This window comes from Ornithodoros turicata, chromosome 8 (assembly GCF_037126465.1).
Source record: "Ornithodoros turicata isolate Travis chromosome 8, ASM3712646v1, whole genome shotgun sequence".
NCBI lineage: Eukaryota > Metazoa > Arthropoda > Arachnida > Ixodida > Argasidae > Ornithodoros > Ornithodoros turicata.
In genome coordinates this window covers 33,064,215-33,079,204 of record NC_088208.1, presented here as the reverse complement: position 1 = coordinate 33,079,204, position 14,990 = coordinate 33,064,215, and the positions used below count along the sequence as shown (strand labels likewise).

At 45.9% G+C, this 14,990-nt stretch overlaps 2 protein-coding genes across 3 annotated transcripts in view; one reads left to right on the top strand and one right to left on the bottom strand.

The window, feature by feature from the left end:
• LOC135366159 (uncharacterized) overlaps positions 1 to 14,183 on the bottom strand; it is a 208,976-nt gene extending 194,793 nt beyond the window's left edge. For both annotated transcript variants that reach the window (XM_064598816.1, XM_064598817.1), the window contains exon 1: positions 13,839 to 14,183. The gene's annotated coding sequence lies outside the window, so the exon portion shown is untranslated. The remainder of the gene's footprint in view (positions 1 to 13,838) is intronic.
• The window catches only part of LOC135366160 (uncharacterized), a 43,422-nt gene that overhangs the window by 17,814 nt on the left and 10,618 nt on the right, over positions 1 to 14,990 (top strand). The window lies entirely within an intron of this gene.

Below are 14,990 nucleotides of genomic sequence, written 5' to 3'. Positions count from 1 at the left end.
TAGATTAAAAATAAACAACGATAAAGAAATGAAGTTCAACTGACAATGCTGACTTTTCGAACTCTTCTCGTTAGGAGACTTGAGTTTGTGAAGAAGCTTCTTTTCTTTTAAGAAAAAATGCTTTAAAATCGAACGAGGCGTGATGCTCGTCGGTTTTTCTTCTTCTTTTTTTTCCAAGTTTCTATCTCAACAGACAACGGTGATTCATTGCCGTTCCTAACGCGCCGCCGAATATATTGCCGATCCTTCTCTCTTGTCTGCGCTTCGAATCTTATGTTGGGTTCTTTTCCATTCCCTGTAGGCGTCCAATATATTTGCTAACGCTTTCTCAATCGCGCCCTAGCACGCGACCAGTACACGTACAGAACACGTTTATGCGCTGAACCGACGCAGCAAAAAAAAAATAATAATAATAATAATAAATTTTGCTTATCGTTACACACAGGAAAAACGAGGGGATGGGAGAAACTCCTCGTTGGAAACGGTTTTGAAGAAAATGTAGGACAACTTGCGCGACCATTTGCGAAATGAAAGCTGACCCTATAAATGTTTCCTTCTTCTAAGCTTTTTCCTTTCTTTCTTTGTTTTTTTCCCTGAGTGCATTGAACTCGGCGTCGCATGGGGCAACAGTGCTGGACCATGTCTCGGAGCTCGCGAGTGAAATAAATTCCAGTGAGAGATGCACACTAGTATACGATATCCCTATTGATTTCTCGTCTTGGCAGAGCTCCGTTGCTTTGTGTGATGAGTGATTGTCGGGTGTTTCTTTTTTTTTCTTCTTTTTTTTTCACTTTGCAGCGATTACATCGTACGCGTTTGAAGGGAACATAGGCCGATGACCCCCGAAAAATCAGTAAAGGAAAGATTTTGGCAGTTTGACATATTGCCAATGAATTGTTCCCAGCATAGGGCCTTGCACGTCTGCTTTGCTTTAGTGTTCATTTAGTTCGTGTGTGTTTCCAGTAAAACAGCGGTGTTGTATGTGCGCAAATGCAAAAATGCATTACTACTACTACAACTACTGCTTGTACACTACTAAAAACAGAGTACTAAATAAAAACAGCAAACCTCGTAAAATCCCCCACTATAAGTGTCATTTAATGCTAAATGATTCAAGCCAAGCGCAGAAACTACGCTCATATTGTTGCACTTTTCACTTTTTATCCTTTGCTCTCCGTCCGTTCTCCCGAACTACGCAGCCTGACACTTGCGTCTCATGCAATAAAATGATCCTTTAAACTTTAATCTTCAACAGCATCTAGGGAGTAAGAACTGGCGTGTTGCCTTCGGTGTAGCTTTCGTCGTTGCGTGCAACACTCAGGAGCACCTAATCTAATTTTTACGGAGAGTTTCTTCCGTTTTCTATTTTTATTTCGCTTCTTCTTGAGCAGATGCGTCAACAAAGGAAGTCAAGTCACGCACGTCAATCTCGCTTGGCGTATGCGTCTGTGTTTATGGGGAGACAAAAGTGACATTTGCGTGTTCACGTTCTTCTTCTCGCCTGTATTTACGCACGCGCGAAAGGTACAGGTGCAGTTGAGTGATGCTTTCTGCAAACACCCGCTATGAACATGAAGCTTTCTGGCTGTTAATTCGAGCTGAAAGTAAACAAAAAATAATAATTAAGCGGAACGGCGCACACCTGATGTGTAAAAAACAATTATAGAAAGCGTGTTCTCGATTCTGTTACGGCGAATAAAGACTCTAATCTTCTTAAGTTTATCTGTCTCTGTGGAGTAAGTTGCAAAACAATGTATATATGAAGAACGGTTGAACGAGGCGAGATTTTTTTTTTTTAACACTCAATTCCGAGAAAGCCGCAATCGAGATCGAGCCACTAGCTTAATTGAAAATGTCACTGCTTGGATCCCTACATTTACATCAGCTGAGACATATTCCTCTTGTGGATTGCTATACTCTTCCGCGTATCTTAGGTGATTACCACTCGCCGCGATTGGATAAGCCTAAGCAATGGGTTTATCGTATTGACGAGCAATTTAATTCGACGCGATGGTGTTGACATGGATGCATCTAGGATCTCAGTCAAGGCTAGTCCCGTGTGCACACTAGAAAGTCAACGGATCTTGCACGTAACAGCCAAAGTCAAAAGAATCACAAGAGATGCTGTCGAGAACATGAGAACAGAAATGGCGCTGTGTTGAGAATCCGGGCAACGCAGCATAGTTATTTTCCCCGACGTATAACGCCGGAACCGGATAAGATACCCGACTCAGCTCCATTGAAAGAGCGTAGCACTAAGATCGAATCGAAAGAAGATACGTAAAATACTTCTGTTCCTAGCACCTTCATGCAACACTCATCCTCCTTGACACCAGGTAGCAGCACCTCGCCACCCTAGCCGGCACAGTGTATAGAGTTGTTCCACTGTGTCTTTTTAACCGGAACAATTAAGCCGCGTAAAACTTGCTGATCGAGCTTTTCAATTACTTTGACTGAAAATTAGCAGTCACCCCAAAATAAACCCCCAGCTCCCGTTGCATAGTGCTTAGGGTGATGGCTTTCCACGCCGAGACTGGGAGGAGACACGGGTTCGAATCCTGTCACCGGCCGTGTTGTCTGAGGTTTTCCGTGGGTTTCCCGAAGACTTTCCAGGCGAATGTCGGCACAGTTCCCCCTGAAGTCGGCCCAGGACGCATCCTAACCCCGCCTGTCCCCCACTCCTTCCTGCTGTCCTCTCTCCATCTGCCCACGTCTGTACGCCGCTCATAGCCACAGTTGCTTCGCGGCGCTAACACGGAATAAATAAAAAATAATTTGACATTAACTTGTCTCTATAGCGTTCTTTGAACGTGTCTGGGGCTTAATCGCTTCATCGTCGTTACGGTCGTTACAAGCTAACGAGTGGCGGGAAATTCAAAAAGGTGAGCACGTGACACATTGCGCGTGACGTGTACCACGGCCTTCACGTATCGCGCGAAGAGCGCCGTGCACGTGTTTTATCACGTGCCCACCTTTTTAAATTTCCCGCCCGCCTTTTTGAATTCCCCGCCACTCGTTAGCCTGTAACGACCGTAACGACGATGAAGCGATTAAGCGGCCTGGTTCGACAATCGACACGTTCATCCAGCTTCAGGGCAGAAAGTCTACGAAGTTAATTTGATTGAACGTTCATTCAATTACACCCTCAACAACAGGCATCCTAGAGCACGCAAGCTTCCTTCGCCCCGTGCTCGTAATCTCGTGCCTGCGCCACGTCCCAGTACCATTTACGTGAGCATGCAATTTATACGAAAGTAACTTTCTCTGCTCTATATAAATAGCCTGCACCCTTTACATCGATAAGCACTAGATACTCCAACCACAATTCACTGGCAACTGAGGCGCGTTGCTTTCTTATACGTGACTTTTATCCAGATGCCATGAATGCGTTTTGTAGCAAATCGTTCCATTTCAAATAGGAAAACGAAAAAAAAAGGTGGATTCCAGGCTCTCCACGTTGGATGCCTGTGTATTGTAAAGTCGAGGCAGAGACTGGTTTTCAATTTTCTACGTCTTTATTGCCACATTCTTCCTATCTTTCGGTATCTGCGAAATGTTCGAGTGATCGAAAATGCAGGGCAGTGTACAGGAATCGATTACCTTACAGTGAGGTCTATTAATGCACCTCACCGGTTATTACTCGCTAGACCTGTCAGTTGTTGATATAATAGAACTCTAAACAAGACACAACGTAAAAAAGCTCTACGATATCAATTGAGCTCCTTGGGTTCCCCTCGCATTTGCTAGCCTCCATATCGCGCAATTGACGTGTTCATTGCAATGAAATTAATTCGCCGGCTATATGTCTGCTCGCACCAGCTGTTCTGAATCGAGCACTCGAATAATGACGTGGATGACATATGACATTCATATTCTTGCTTTTGTAGAAATGTCCAGACGAGATTCTGAAGCTTATAACACACAATTGGAGCAGGAAGGATTCTAATTAATTTTTTGAGATCGACGAGCCTTACAAAAACGCATATGCATTCCGACATTTGCTAGGCGTAAGTGTACTTGGTGACAGGTTTCTTTGACACTCCAGCAGATAAGAGTGTGCTAAAAATATGCCCGTTCTTTTCGGTGCCGTTGACTTGATCTCATGCTCCTAATAAGAAAGGCATGCGTCGAGTTGTACTTATAGTCAAGATTGTAGTAGGTTGCTACAAGAAAATGCCCGTATGTACTTCAAAACCAAAAGTACATTTCCTCCAATTGCTTCCAAAACTGCTCCTGACTGTACAAACAACATTGTGCTCAGGTTCTTATTTTCGACAGGATATAGGATATGGGAACGGCGAACTGTTTGAATAGAATGCTGGTTCGTTTCGCCCCCGAGGCATGATATATAAGCTCATTTATGGAGGCAATGCAAACAACGAAGGATCGTAGTTTCATGTTTCAATAGATATCGTACTGGAATACGAAACGTTGGCGACTCTCTATTCTGTTGCCGGCACCAGCTTTGCCGACCATTTCGCCTCAGCGTTGGGCTATTAAGGTAAACTTCGTACAAGTGAGCAACGTAATCCCATTAGGATACGTCAGGAGCCCCGGATGAATTTCCCGCTAAAACAGTAAGGCGGTTTTGCCTGGGAACTCCACTTTCAAGCATTTCCTCCATGGTGGGTTTGATCAACGCGAAGAACAATTGGCACTTCATCGTCAAAATATAATTGTTGTTGTTGTTCCCCCTTTCTAGCAAACACGAAACACGAAAAATCTTCTGTGGCCCATCTCAGAGTCAACAATGCGAAACAGTAATGATGAAGGAACGCATTTGATTGACATTTTGAGACACTTTCTGGTACCTCGTTTGTGACAGGTGTTCCCACTAGTTCGGGAGCTTGTCTTCCGCCCCTAAATACAGAGTTTTCTCCTTTCTTTGCTCTTTTTTTTTTCAACTAACTTCGGCTACGTGGTCTGGGGCAGAGCACTGCACGGGCCGATTTTTCCGGGTCCGACCCGGCCCGGGCGCATCGAAAAATGGCCCGGCACGACCCGGGCCCGGACCTTCATATTTTTATGCGGCCCGGCCCGGTGACCCAGTGACTAGAGCCCGGCCCGGCCCGGCGTCTAAGCAAATAGAGCCCGGCCCGGCCCGGCCCGGCCCGGTGACCTGGCGAGTAGATCCCGGCCTAGTATTTCCAGCCGCGACGTACGCGTTTCTGGCGATTATCAAACAAATTTATAAGGAGAGAAGACAAACATACAAGTGATGGCGGTTTAACACCGTAACCGCACGAGACCAAATTAAATCCAGAACGCACGGGGCGTTATCGTTACACTGTCAAGATTTTGCGGAGATAGAGCGCATGATGATATGAACTAATGCGTCTCCAATGTGTGGAATTGCTGCGTGGCCCGGCCGGGCCTGACTCTCGGGAACATATTTGTCGGCCCGGGCCCGGCCCGGCCCGCGGTGGTGGCGTATTTTAACGGCCCGGGCCCGGCCCGCGGTGCTGGCGTATTTTGTCGGCCCGGGCTCGGCCCGGGCTCGGCCCGGCCCGGAGCACACAGCCAATAACAAGCCCAGCCCGGCCCGCGGGCCGGGTCGGGCCGGGTCGGGGGCCCGGGCCCGTGCAGTGCTCTAGTCTGGGGTAGCCACTCTGATTTCGTTGGGACTTACGTCCCCATTTTTTTTCTTTCTCTATCAATCACATCACGTCACGTCAATGTTAATTCGTGGCGTTACGTCGCGAGACTTTCCTTTCTCCTTTATCCTTTCTTCTGCTTCACCCACGCTGCCTCTTTCCTGTTTGTTTTTTCTTTTCTTTCCTCTTTTTTCTGGCTCTATTGTTCCACCCACAAAAGCGTTTTGGAGTAGCCAGTCCTGACTGGGTCGGGGGCCAGAGTTGTGCCTAACTCGTTACAAGTAACTCGTTACTTGGTAACGGTTACTTTTTTTGGTAACGAAGTAACGATTCAGTTACTTTTTAAAAAATTGTAATAGTAACGGAATCAGTTACAAAAATTGGTAACTCGTTACTGACGTTACTCGTTCCTTTTCTTGAGCACGGGGAGCACATTTCGGCATTCCGTGTGGCGCAATCGCTGCAGATTTGACCTGCGTGACGTGTGACTCAAAGTATTATTGCAGTCCCTCACTGTGTTGTTGTCCTTTCTCTTGTTTCCGTAATCTCCGACCATCACTCCTTCCCAAGAATGGCCACCAATTGTGCTATGGCTACAAAAAACGCGTTGCGACTTTTCTTATCTTTGCTAAGCTTCTGAGCGCTCTAAATTATGATGCAGCCCCTCGTCTGTTTTGAGGAACCATTGGTGATCTGTGGCAAGAAAACCAGTGTTTTTTTCTTGTGTTTTCGTAATCTCCGATCACGCCCACTTCGGAAACAAGGGAGAAGGTCCAGGCAAACTGATATAGATTCATGGTAACGGGCCGAGAGACACGGAACACGAAGGACGGACGACAAATTTCGAGTATCAGCTCCTCCTGAAGTGCAATTCCTCATTAATAAAGAGCTGAAGGCAAGTGACGGCGTGTTTGTTGGCTCGTTTAACTATGCTGCGGTAACGTAAAAGTAACTCGTTACCTGTGAGTAACGAGAACTCGTTACTTTTGTATGTTGGTAACGAGTAACGTATTTAGTTACTTTTTTCTGAAGTAACGGGTAACGGTATTTAGTTCCTTTTTTTCGGTAACGGGCACAAGTCTGTCGGGGGCTAACCTCTGCATACTTTTCTTTCGTATCCAATTCAATCCAATCCAATCCACTACTAAGATCATGAGCGACGCCACAATGGTCGCTCTGAGGAATAACTTTGTCCACCTTATAGTTCTTTGACGGCCGCCGAAAGCTCAGCATTGCATCACCGCACAACCGGACACACCCCACAGCATTACAGCACGGCACACCGCGTTTATCGTCCATCGCGGAAGACGCGGCCTGCCTAAATAACCTGTACCTTGCCAGCAACCATAGCAAAACAGTTACTTCACAACGAATGCTAAAGTTGTATGACGTATAAAAAATTGGCATTCGGGATGCTTCTTATTCATTATTATTATTATTATTCCATGTGAACACCGAGAACCAACTGTGGCTATGAGCAACGTACAGGCGTGGACAGATGAGTGGAGGCTGGGTGTTAGTTAGCATGCGTCCGACTTCAAGGGGAACTGTGCCGGCATTCGTCTGGAAAGTCTGCGGAAAAAAACCAGGGGAATCCTCAAACCGCACAGCCGGCGGTAGGATTCGAACCCACCACCTCCCAGTCTTCAGCACGACCTTGACTACCACCAACGAGCAGACGCTGTTACCCTCTCGGCCAAGCCGCTGGTCATCCGGGATGTGATGATGATGATGATGATGATTAGCGTTTTTATGGCGCAGCAGCGACGGAAGCTATAACGTTCGGGATGTATTCGAGGAAATTCAACGCTACGCTCAGACGTGGCCCCTTAGCAGCGAAAACTGTAGGGTGCGTAAAAGATTGCGTGAAAGCAGCACGTATAGACAGAGCGAACAACGTCGTCGCGCAGATCGGCAGTCCCGGGCAAAAGCAAGATACCAGTGTCGTCAAGGCACTACCGACACTGTCCGGAAACGGAAACACGGCTGCTCGTCGTTCTCCGTTTCTGCTGGCTTCTGCTGCTGGCTGCACCTCCACCAAGGCCACCTACGAGCCTGCTTAATGCATCCCCCTTTCGCTGCGTTGGGTTGCGATGTCGTCTGCTTCAACAGCGGCCGCAGACGCCTCCAAACACAGGCTTTCTGTGGCTACGGCAACGCCACCTAGATACAGAAGTTCTGCTTAATGCCTCCTTCCACTCCTTCGCACGTAGATATATAAAGCCCACCAATCGCAGCAGCCAGCGAAGATGTCAGCCAATCGCCGCAGATGCTTTTGAGACACGGGTTTTCTGTGGCTACCAGTGGCTGTCCATACGGCTGACGTTGGCTCGTCTCCATAGTTACGGCCACTGAAAGCAATGTTGTGATTGGCGGACTCTTAATTGATACGTCACTTCGCTCAAGCGACCAGGCTTTGTCTCAGGGTCTCTGTTTACTACCGCCGACAAAAGCACGGTCGTGACTGGCAGACTCTTAATGGCCATGTCACGTGGTGTAAGGGATAGGTTCAGGTTAAGGTTCGCTTAATGCCTTTTCTTTCTAAGACTCTCTTTATCTAGGCAGCGCTGCATCTGTGCGGTCCGTGAAAAATGAGGATCCTCTTGATGTGCTATCCACCGCACGGAAAACCGATCCTGTGCACCTTTTCACACACACTCAAATCCGCACCACGTGGACAACCATCACAATCTTCATAGTCTATATAAATATGTATATCAAGTTATAGTCCCCTTTAATGCACTATAACTAATCTATCAGAGTATAAGGGACCCCTCTTTTGTTCGCAACATAATGAACCATTCATGCAAGCTTCGTTGCTGTGGACCAATTCTTTCCTACAGCTTTATAGTATATGCACGCCGCTCTGTCGCCCGCATACTTACGCTTGTCTTCAACTTCGAGCATATCAACCGTGTAATACTCTCACAAAAGACACTGTATATTTTACACTCTCGTATACTTTAGTGCAACCATTTCGTCTGCCATACAATGTCGCGGTGAGACGATGCTCCCAAAATGGGTTACTTGCCATACATTGGACACCGACTTCACTTGCGCGTACATTTACGACGTCTATTGGGTTCCTTTAAAGCCGTAGTGAAACGTTCTCCTTTTATGGCTTCAAAGATATCTTAAAGCAGACTTTAAGAGTTTCAGACTTTCACTCTCCTCCCTTGCTTCATTCGTGTTTTACGAGTGAAACTGAAATTGAGATACACACAAGCCGTAACCTCTTGTTTTCGGTGTAACTAATTAGAACCGTGGTCGTTAGAGAACGTAGTTCAGCTCACGGCGAGACAAATAGGGAAGAAATTCGTGGTGGCAACCATCGCGCACTCGAAGCCGGGATACAAAGGTTCCGCGCTGCCTCGCAACCTCGGTACGTTACGCAACACTGTATGCTTATGCTCCTCTCTAAGCAGTGTGGATACATACCAACACAATAGATACATCAGGGGACGATCGAGGAGTTGAAGAGTCTCTCGTCTTGGCGCTAGGAGCAGCCACATTTTATATGAAGATGCGAAATTATAATAAATATCGATAGTTTGATGTAGCTGTGACGAATCTTTTCGTTGTCCTATTTCCAACTGAGAATTAACTTAGTTTTTTTAAATATTAACTTACTTTTAATGAGGTGGTCCAAAATCATTTTCTCGCTGTGCTAGAATGCTGCTGATGAACCCCAAGACAGGAGAAACTTGAACATCAATGGAATAACAAAGTTTATCCTCACATAGACCCGTCGAAAATAAACCCCGCGACCTCAAATAAATCAATAAAAGTGAAATAAAAATTACGTTCCCAACCGCCATGGACGCAGAACGCTCCGCGTGCGACTTAGCCGACCGTGCCAAAGAAGCTACAATCAGCCCTCTTCTAAAGCATATACCAACAACGACCACATTCAACTCACAGAAACTCGTCCCAGGATTCCATATTTAGAAACCACCGTCCCGCTTCAGCCAAGTCTACACTACATACAAGTTGCTGCGATAACAACGTTAGTCTGCAACGTCAGATCTAAACGAACGACTTCCAAAGCACTAAATTTAATTGTGGGATTGCATAGTCGTCGAGCCCCCCCATTAGACTACGCAAACATCACTTGTGATGTCTCCGTTCTACAATGTCTTCCAACTTGGGCACCGCTGCCATTCAGGCGCAGTCGCTGCCAAGCCTTGACCCACAGAACGAAACTGGCTCACTGCCAAGTCGTCTGCATCCCTCTTTTGAATGTTGCCTATTAATGTTTCGCTGTAAGACTTCTTTTACTGTCTCCCTCTCGGGTCGCACTTACACAAGTTTCTCGAGCTACGCTTTTACTTGCTGTTCTATAGGCTATGTTCGACCAGCGATACAAGAGTTTTCTGATAACTTTTTGTGCGGCCCACATAAAGAAAGAGAATATAAATACACGTCGAGGAGAAAAGGACAACGTGAAGATATTGGTGCTGAACATTTTCTTCCGCGCCGAAGGTTTTTCAAAGAGTTTTTGTGTGCACTCAGCACTGAAAAGATTGAGTGGTCACACTGTGCGTATTCCGCGTCAAGGCGCCCTGAAACGCCAAATTTTATTTTTCATCAGGAGGCTCAGAATGTTCCCCGCTGTTAAATGGGTGTACCTCAGAATAGACGATGTCCCTTTGAATTTCATCGTCGCAACTTTGCCGGGGTACATGTCATAATTCGTGTGCGAGTGCACGCAAAATGCGGGCATATATTCAAAAACAATCTTGTAAGGTTCTACGCGAAGGATGATGCAACGTGTATTTTCTTATTTTTTTAAGCCCGCGTGGACTGTTACGAACGACTTTTGCAAACTCTGAACGGTGACCCGCAACGAGGTCGTCGCAAGAAGCAGTCTAATGCATTATTCCTGTTGATAAAGCGGTCCGTGCGAGATGACAAGTGAAAATGAAATTGTCACTTGTGTTGGTGGCGTCCTACAGACAGCGAGAGATGGTGTCTGACTGCTCCACGTGAATGCTTGTGATAAATGCGTTGCGTCGTTGCATCACTGGACTAGAAGGATGGCGGGAAACCTTGTTAAGGCTGAATTACTCAAAAGATGTTCTCTTGTAAAGAAACCAAACTGGGAAATTTAGCCTTCGGTCGGCTTCACCTCAAAGCATACGTGCGGTAGGAAAAGCGCGTCTTACAGTACACTTGCGTGGTGCCGTCGACTGTGTTCAGTACAAAAAGCGTCGCGTCGTATACGAGACGATGTCTCGTTAGCACAGTATGTATAGCCACGTTTAAGAAAGCTCGTGCGGTCCGTTTAAATGTGGTATTTAGACGCACGCATACAATCTCACAACCAGCCTCTGGAAAATATTTACCGCTGTTGTACCTGTCGTCGGCATTATTACTTCGTATCTCATTCGGCGAAATTTAACCCACACCCATGAAAACATTGAACACGCATCGCATTTGGCATTCAGGCACTTGATGAATCTCTCACACGCTGAATACTTTTTCCTTTCACGTAACCCATCTAGTGAAACACTAACCACAGGGGGGGGGGGGGGGGTATGTTTAATAGAGTGAAAAAAGAAAACGGAAATGTCAGCCAGGCTATTGCCAGCTTGCTATTCCGAAAAAGAAACTGAAAAATAAAGAAATAGAAAGATGAAGAAAGGAACTGAGAATAAACAAAAGAAATAAAGGAAAGGAAAAGATGAAAGAAAAACAGGCACGCAGTGCAGTGCAGTACAAGCACGAAGGAAGGCACTAACCACAGCTCAATGTGACACAGTATCTTACCGCCTTACTGCCACAGTAGATACCGTATATAGACATGGCGCCATCAGCAGTGTTCCAAATAAAACCCTGCTACGCTCCCCCTGCTCCTTTCCCTTTTTTTTTTTTTTTGCCAATAAATTCTCTCCCCCCCCCCCCTGTTACGCTAAACTTTTCAAAACCGCCAAATTAAAACACGTTTTCAGCCGGCGCCAATGCTTTCCCTTACATCACTCTCTTAACCAGAACAAATTTGAACCGACGGCAACGACGGCCAACGCGAAACCCTTCTGTTTTTCTCACCATAGAAGAGAAGCAAACTTTAGCTGACCAAGACCTTCGATCCACGAAGTGCGTTAGAGTCTGTCGTAATGCCTCGCGCCATGATCGTACGTACGGGAAATGAAGCTCTGGCCGTCTTCACCTCGGCGTTCACTTACGCTAGACCTATGGCTTCAGCGTAAGCCCGTACGACTCCTAAATCTTTCCCCTTCATTCTGTGTGGCTGGTAAAATGGCTATCGTAAAAGGAAGACGCTGAGAGGGGGCGCAGGAGAGGGATGTCTGAGATGGCCCCTTGAGTTACGAGGTAACAGGTCAAAAAGCACAAGGCCTCGTACGAGTGGTGCTTGTGGATGTTGTGATCATTAGTTGCGGAGAGCTCCGCCTGCCTTTTATGGCGCGGTTTGTTCGGGGTAGGTAGTTAGTTTGTAGCGTGCGAGAGGGACGTTTTTAGGCCTTGTCTCGTCTCTGAGTGGTTACGAACGTGCGCAGCTGGGACCAAGAAGTTGTAAAAAGCGCATTACATCCCTGAATGGTGTGGCCGTGAAAGCTGACCCGAGAGTAAAGTGTGTCACAATTTCTAAGTTTCTACAGGGTTATTCTAGCAAACGTTACACATTTCGACCGCACTGTAGAAATAGAAGACTTGTCCCATCCCAAACTTTGCAGACTGATAGCCATTTATGTGAAGTTTCATTCGAATTTTTTTATAAGCACTACGGTCATGTAGAAAGAAAATTAAAAATAAAGCAAAATCTCGCCCCATGCATTTTCAATGGCCTATCCCACACAAACACCGCCATTTTTTTTCTCGTGTCTGCTTCACGTTCACATCACTTCACACAGGTAGCGCTGCCTACAACAATGTCACATGCCGATTCTGACGTTATGCACCAATCCTCTTGTTCCGTATGCTGGTGCCACCTGTGTGTGGTGAAATGAAAGTGAAGCGCACACAGCAGAAAATGGCGGCTTTTGAGTGAGACAGGGCCATAGAAAATGCACAGAGTGAGATTTTGCTTGTTTCTTAATTTTTCTTCTACGGGACCATAATGCTCACGAAAAAATTCCAACAAAACTTCAGACCAATGGCTACCAGTCTGCAAAGTTTGGTGTTGGACAAACCCCGTCTTGTATTTTTAAGATGCGACCAAAATGTGTAACGTTTGCTAGACTCACCCTGTAAGAGCGAACCACGTTGTGCGTCTGTCGTCACCTTCCCAATTTTGACCGGGGTGTCCAGTTGCCTGGTGTAAAGGAAACCCTCCTGTATTTTTCGCTTTACTCCAGCGATATTTTCTTTTAACGCGTCCTTCAAACTCACGTATGGGCCGTAACGTAGACATTCCACCATATAGTTTGTGACTGTGTATTGCCTCCCGCATTCTTCAGCTGTAAAGTTCCTTCAATTTTCAACCAGACTGTTTTGACACGAGGAACAACGGCCACTTAGGTGGAGCAGTAGAGTACTGATAATAAATAGATAAATGGATAACGATCATTGCTTCTATACGGACCTCTTTGTCAAATAACGGCGGTGAATATCATATTGGGTAGAGTTGCAACGCTTGATATACGCCCTAACATTTTACTTCTGGTTCTTGTGACGCAAGGGATCCCTTCGACGAAGTTCACCCATGCATTTCATGCGGAATAAGTGCGCAAAATTTAAACATCTTATCGCGCGCAACCAGTATGTTGTATACCCGCTACCGAAGCTATAAGCAACGGAATACGGCTACTCTACTCAACAGTAGCGCAATACTAGATGCATTTTAAAAATACAAAAACAAAAAAGACAAAAAGTAACGTGATATAGGTACCGTTACCGAATAAACGTAACGCAGTACTTTAACTCTTTCACGACTGTCCTTTTGTCGTTCAGGCATATCGTTGCACAAGAGCCGTAACACCTCACAAGTCCGGATTTTTTTTTGCGTACTTCTCTTTTAAATGGTGCGCAATATGTCATCGTTAAATTTCGTTAAATCACACAAAATAAAATGCGCATGGAAAGCGAAAAGTGCGAAGCATGCAAGTTGTTCACGTTGCCGAGCTGCACGTTTGAACCCCAAATAATAAGTGTAAGGATTACCATTCAAAGTACAAATGCGCATTCCTGCCTATGACGAAGGTGGAGTCAACAACAACAACAGATACTAATCTGTGATTTCATGTCGCGACACAACTATGAACAAAAGCAAAGTCCTGTACCTACCAAAGTAAGGTCCACTAAGCCTGCCGTCACCAATCACTTCGCTGTACCAGCTCACGGAATGGCAACTTCGGTGACATTTTAAATGTCTAATAGGCCTACGACATATCTGTTTTCAAACACACACACACACATTGAACCAAAGTCACACGCGTACTCTGTAAAACAGCACGTCGTGAAGCAGGAACCATTACACTGCAACCAAAACTTTGAACTGAACACGAACCACACCAACACCACAACGACCCCAACGTGAAGAAACTCTGGGCGAAATCACTTCAGCGCCTCTCAGAGTCCATTTGCCTTCTCTGGTCCTGTCTCCGTGCTGGTCGGTAGCACACGTGCACTTGTCAAGAGTCCCTGCTCTGAGCATGCGTAGTTATCAGCCAGCCCAGCAGAGTGACATAGCAGAATCATCCAACGCGTCATAAAAACGGTGAAAAAAGATAAGAGCACCCACTGCAACACTATCTTTTAACAGATAACGTAAGAGAATTTCTCAGACGCGCGTCGTCACCACGCTGTTACCTAAAAGAAACCGTATTGAAACACAGCGCATGGAATATAGGATCATGACCTAGACTGTGATTCGGTGCATGTGGGTAACTGTTAACGTTCGCACTAACACAACGGAAACCTCCGCATGTGATACGCAGCAATTTCTGATTATGGCAATATATCCCTGGGCTGGATGAGAAGACAAATGAACAGGAACGAACAAAGCGTTATGTGTCTTTTTCCCTGGCTCAGAGATGTGTTGCCGACATGAGGTATACACGAGCTCACTTGCATATTACTTCTGTGTTCAGCGATTTATGATCTTACCAGAGCCCACGAAGCTTGCATATTTGGCCGCTATTGATATCTTTCGCTTTTTGTGAACGCCACGTAGCTCTATTGAACATCAACCCTGTCTTTGACGGCCCAACTGTCACAGTCACAGGAACAGTTTCAAACTGTCATTAGCTACTAAATGACCAGAGCTTGTAGCATATTTCTCGCTATAACTATGGGAGAGTACAGTGCAGTACAGTACAGTGCAGTAAGGCTTCAACTCTCCTTCTGGCATTTCTGTCAAAACCGTTACACTTAGAATACGTTTCCGTCGTCGGTTCGAAAATTAAATTTGGCGCTGCATGTTCAGACTGGGCATGG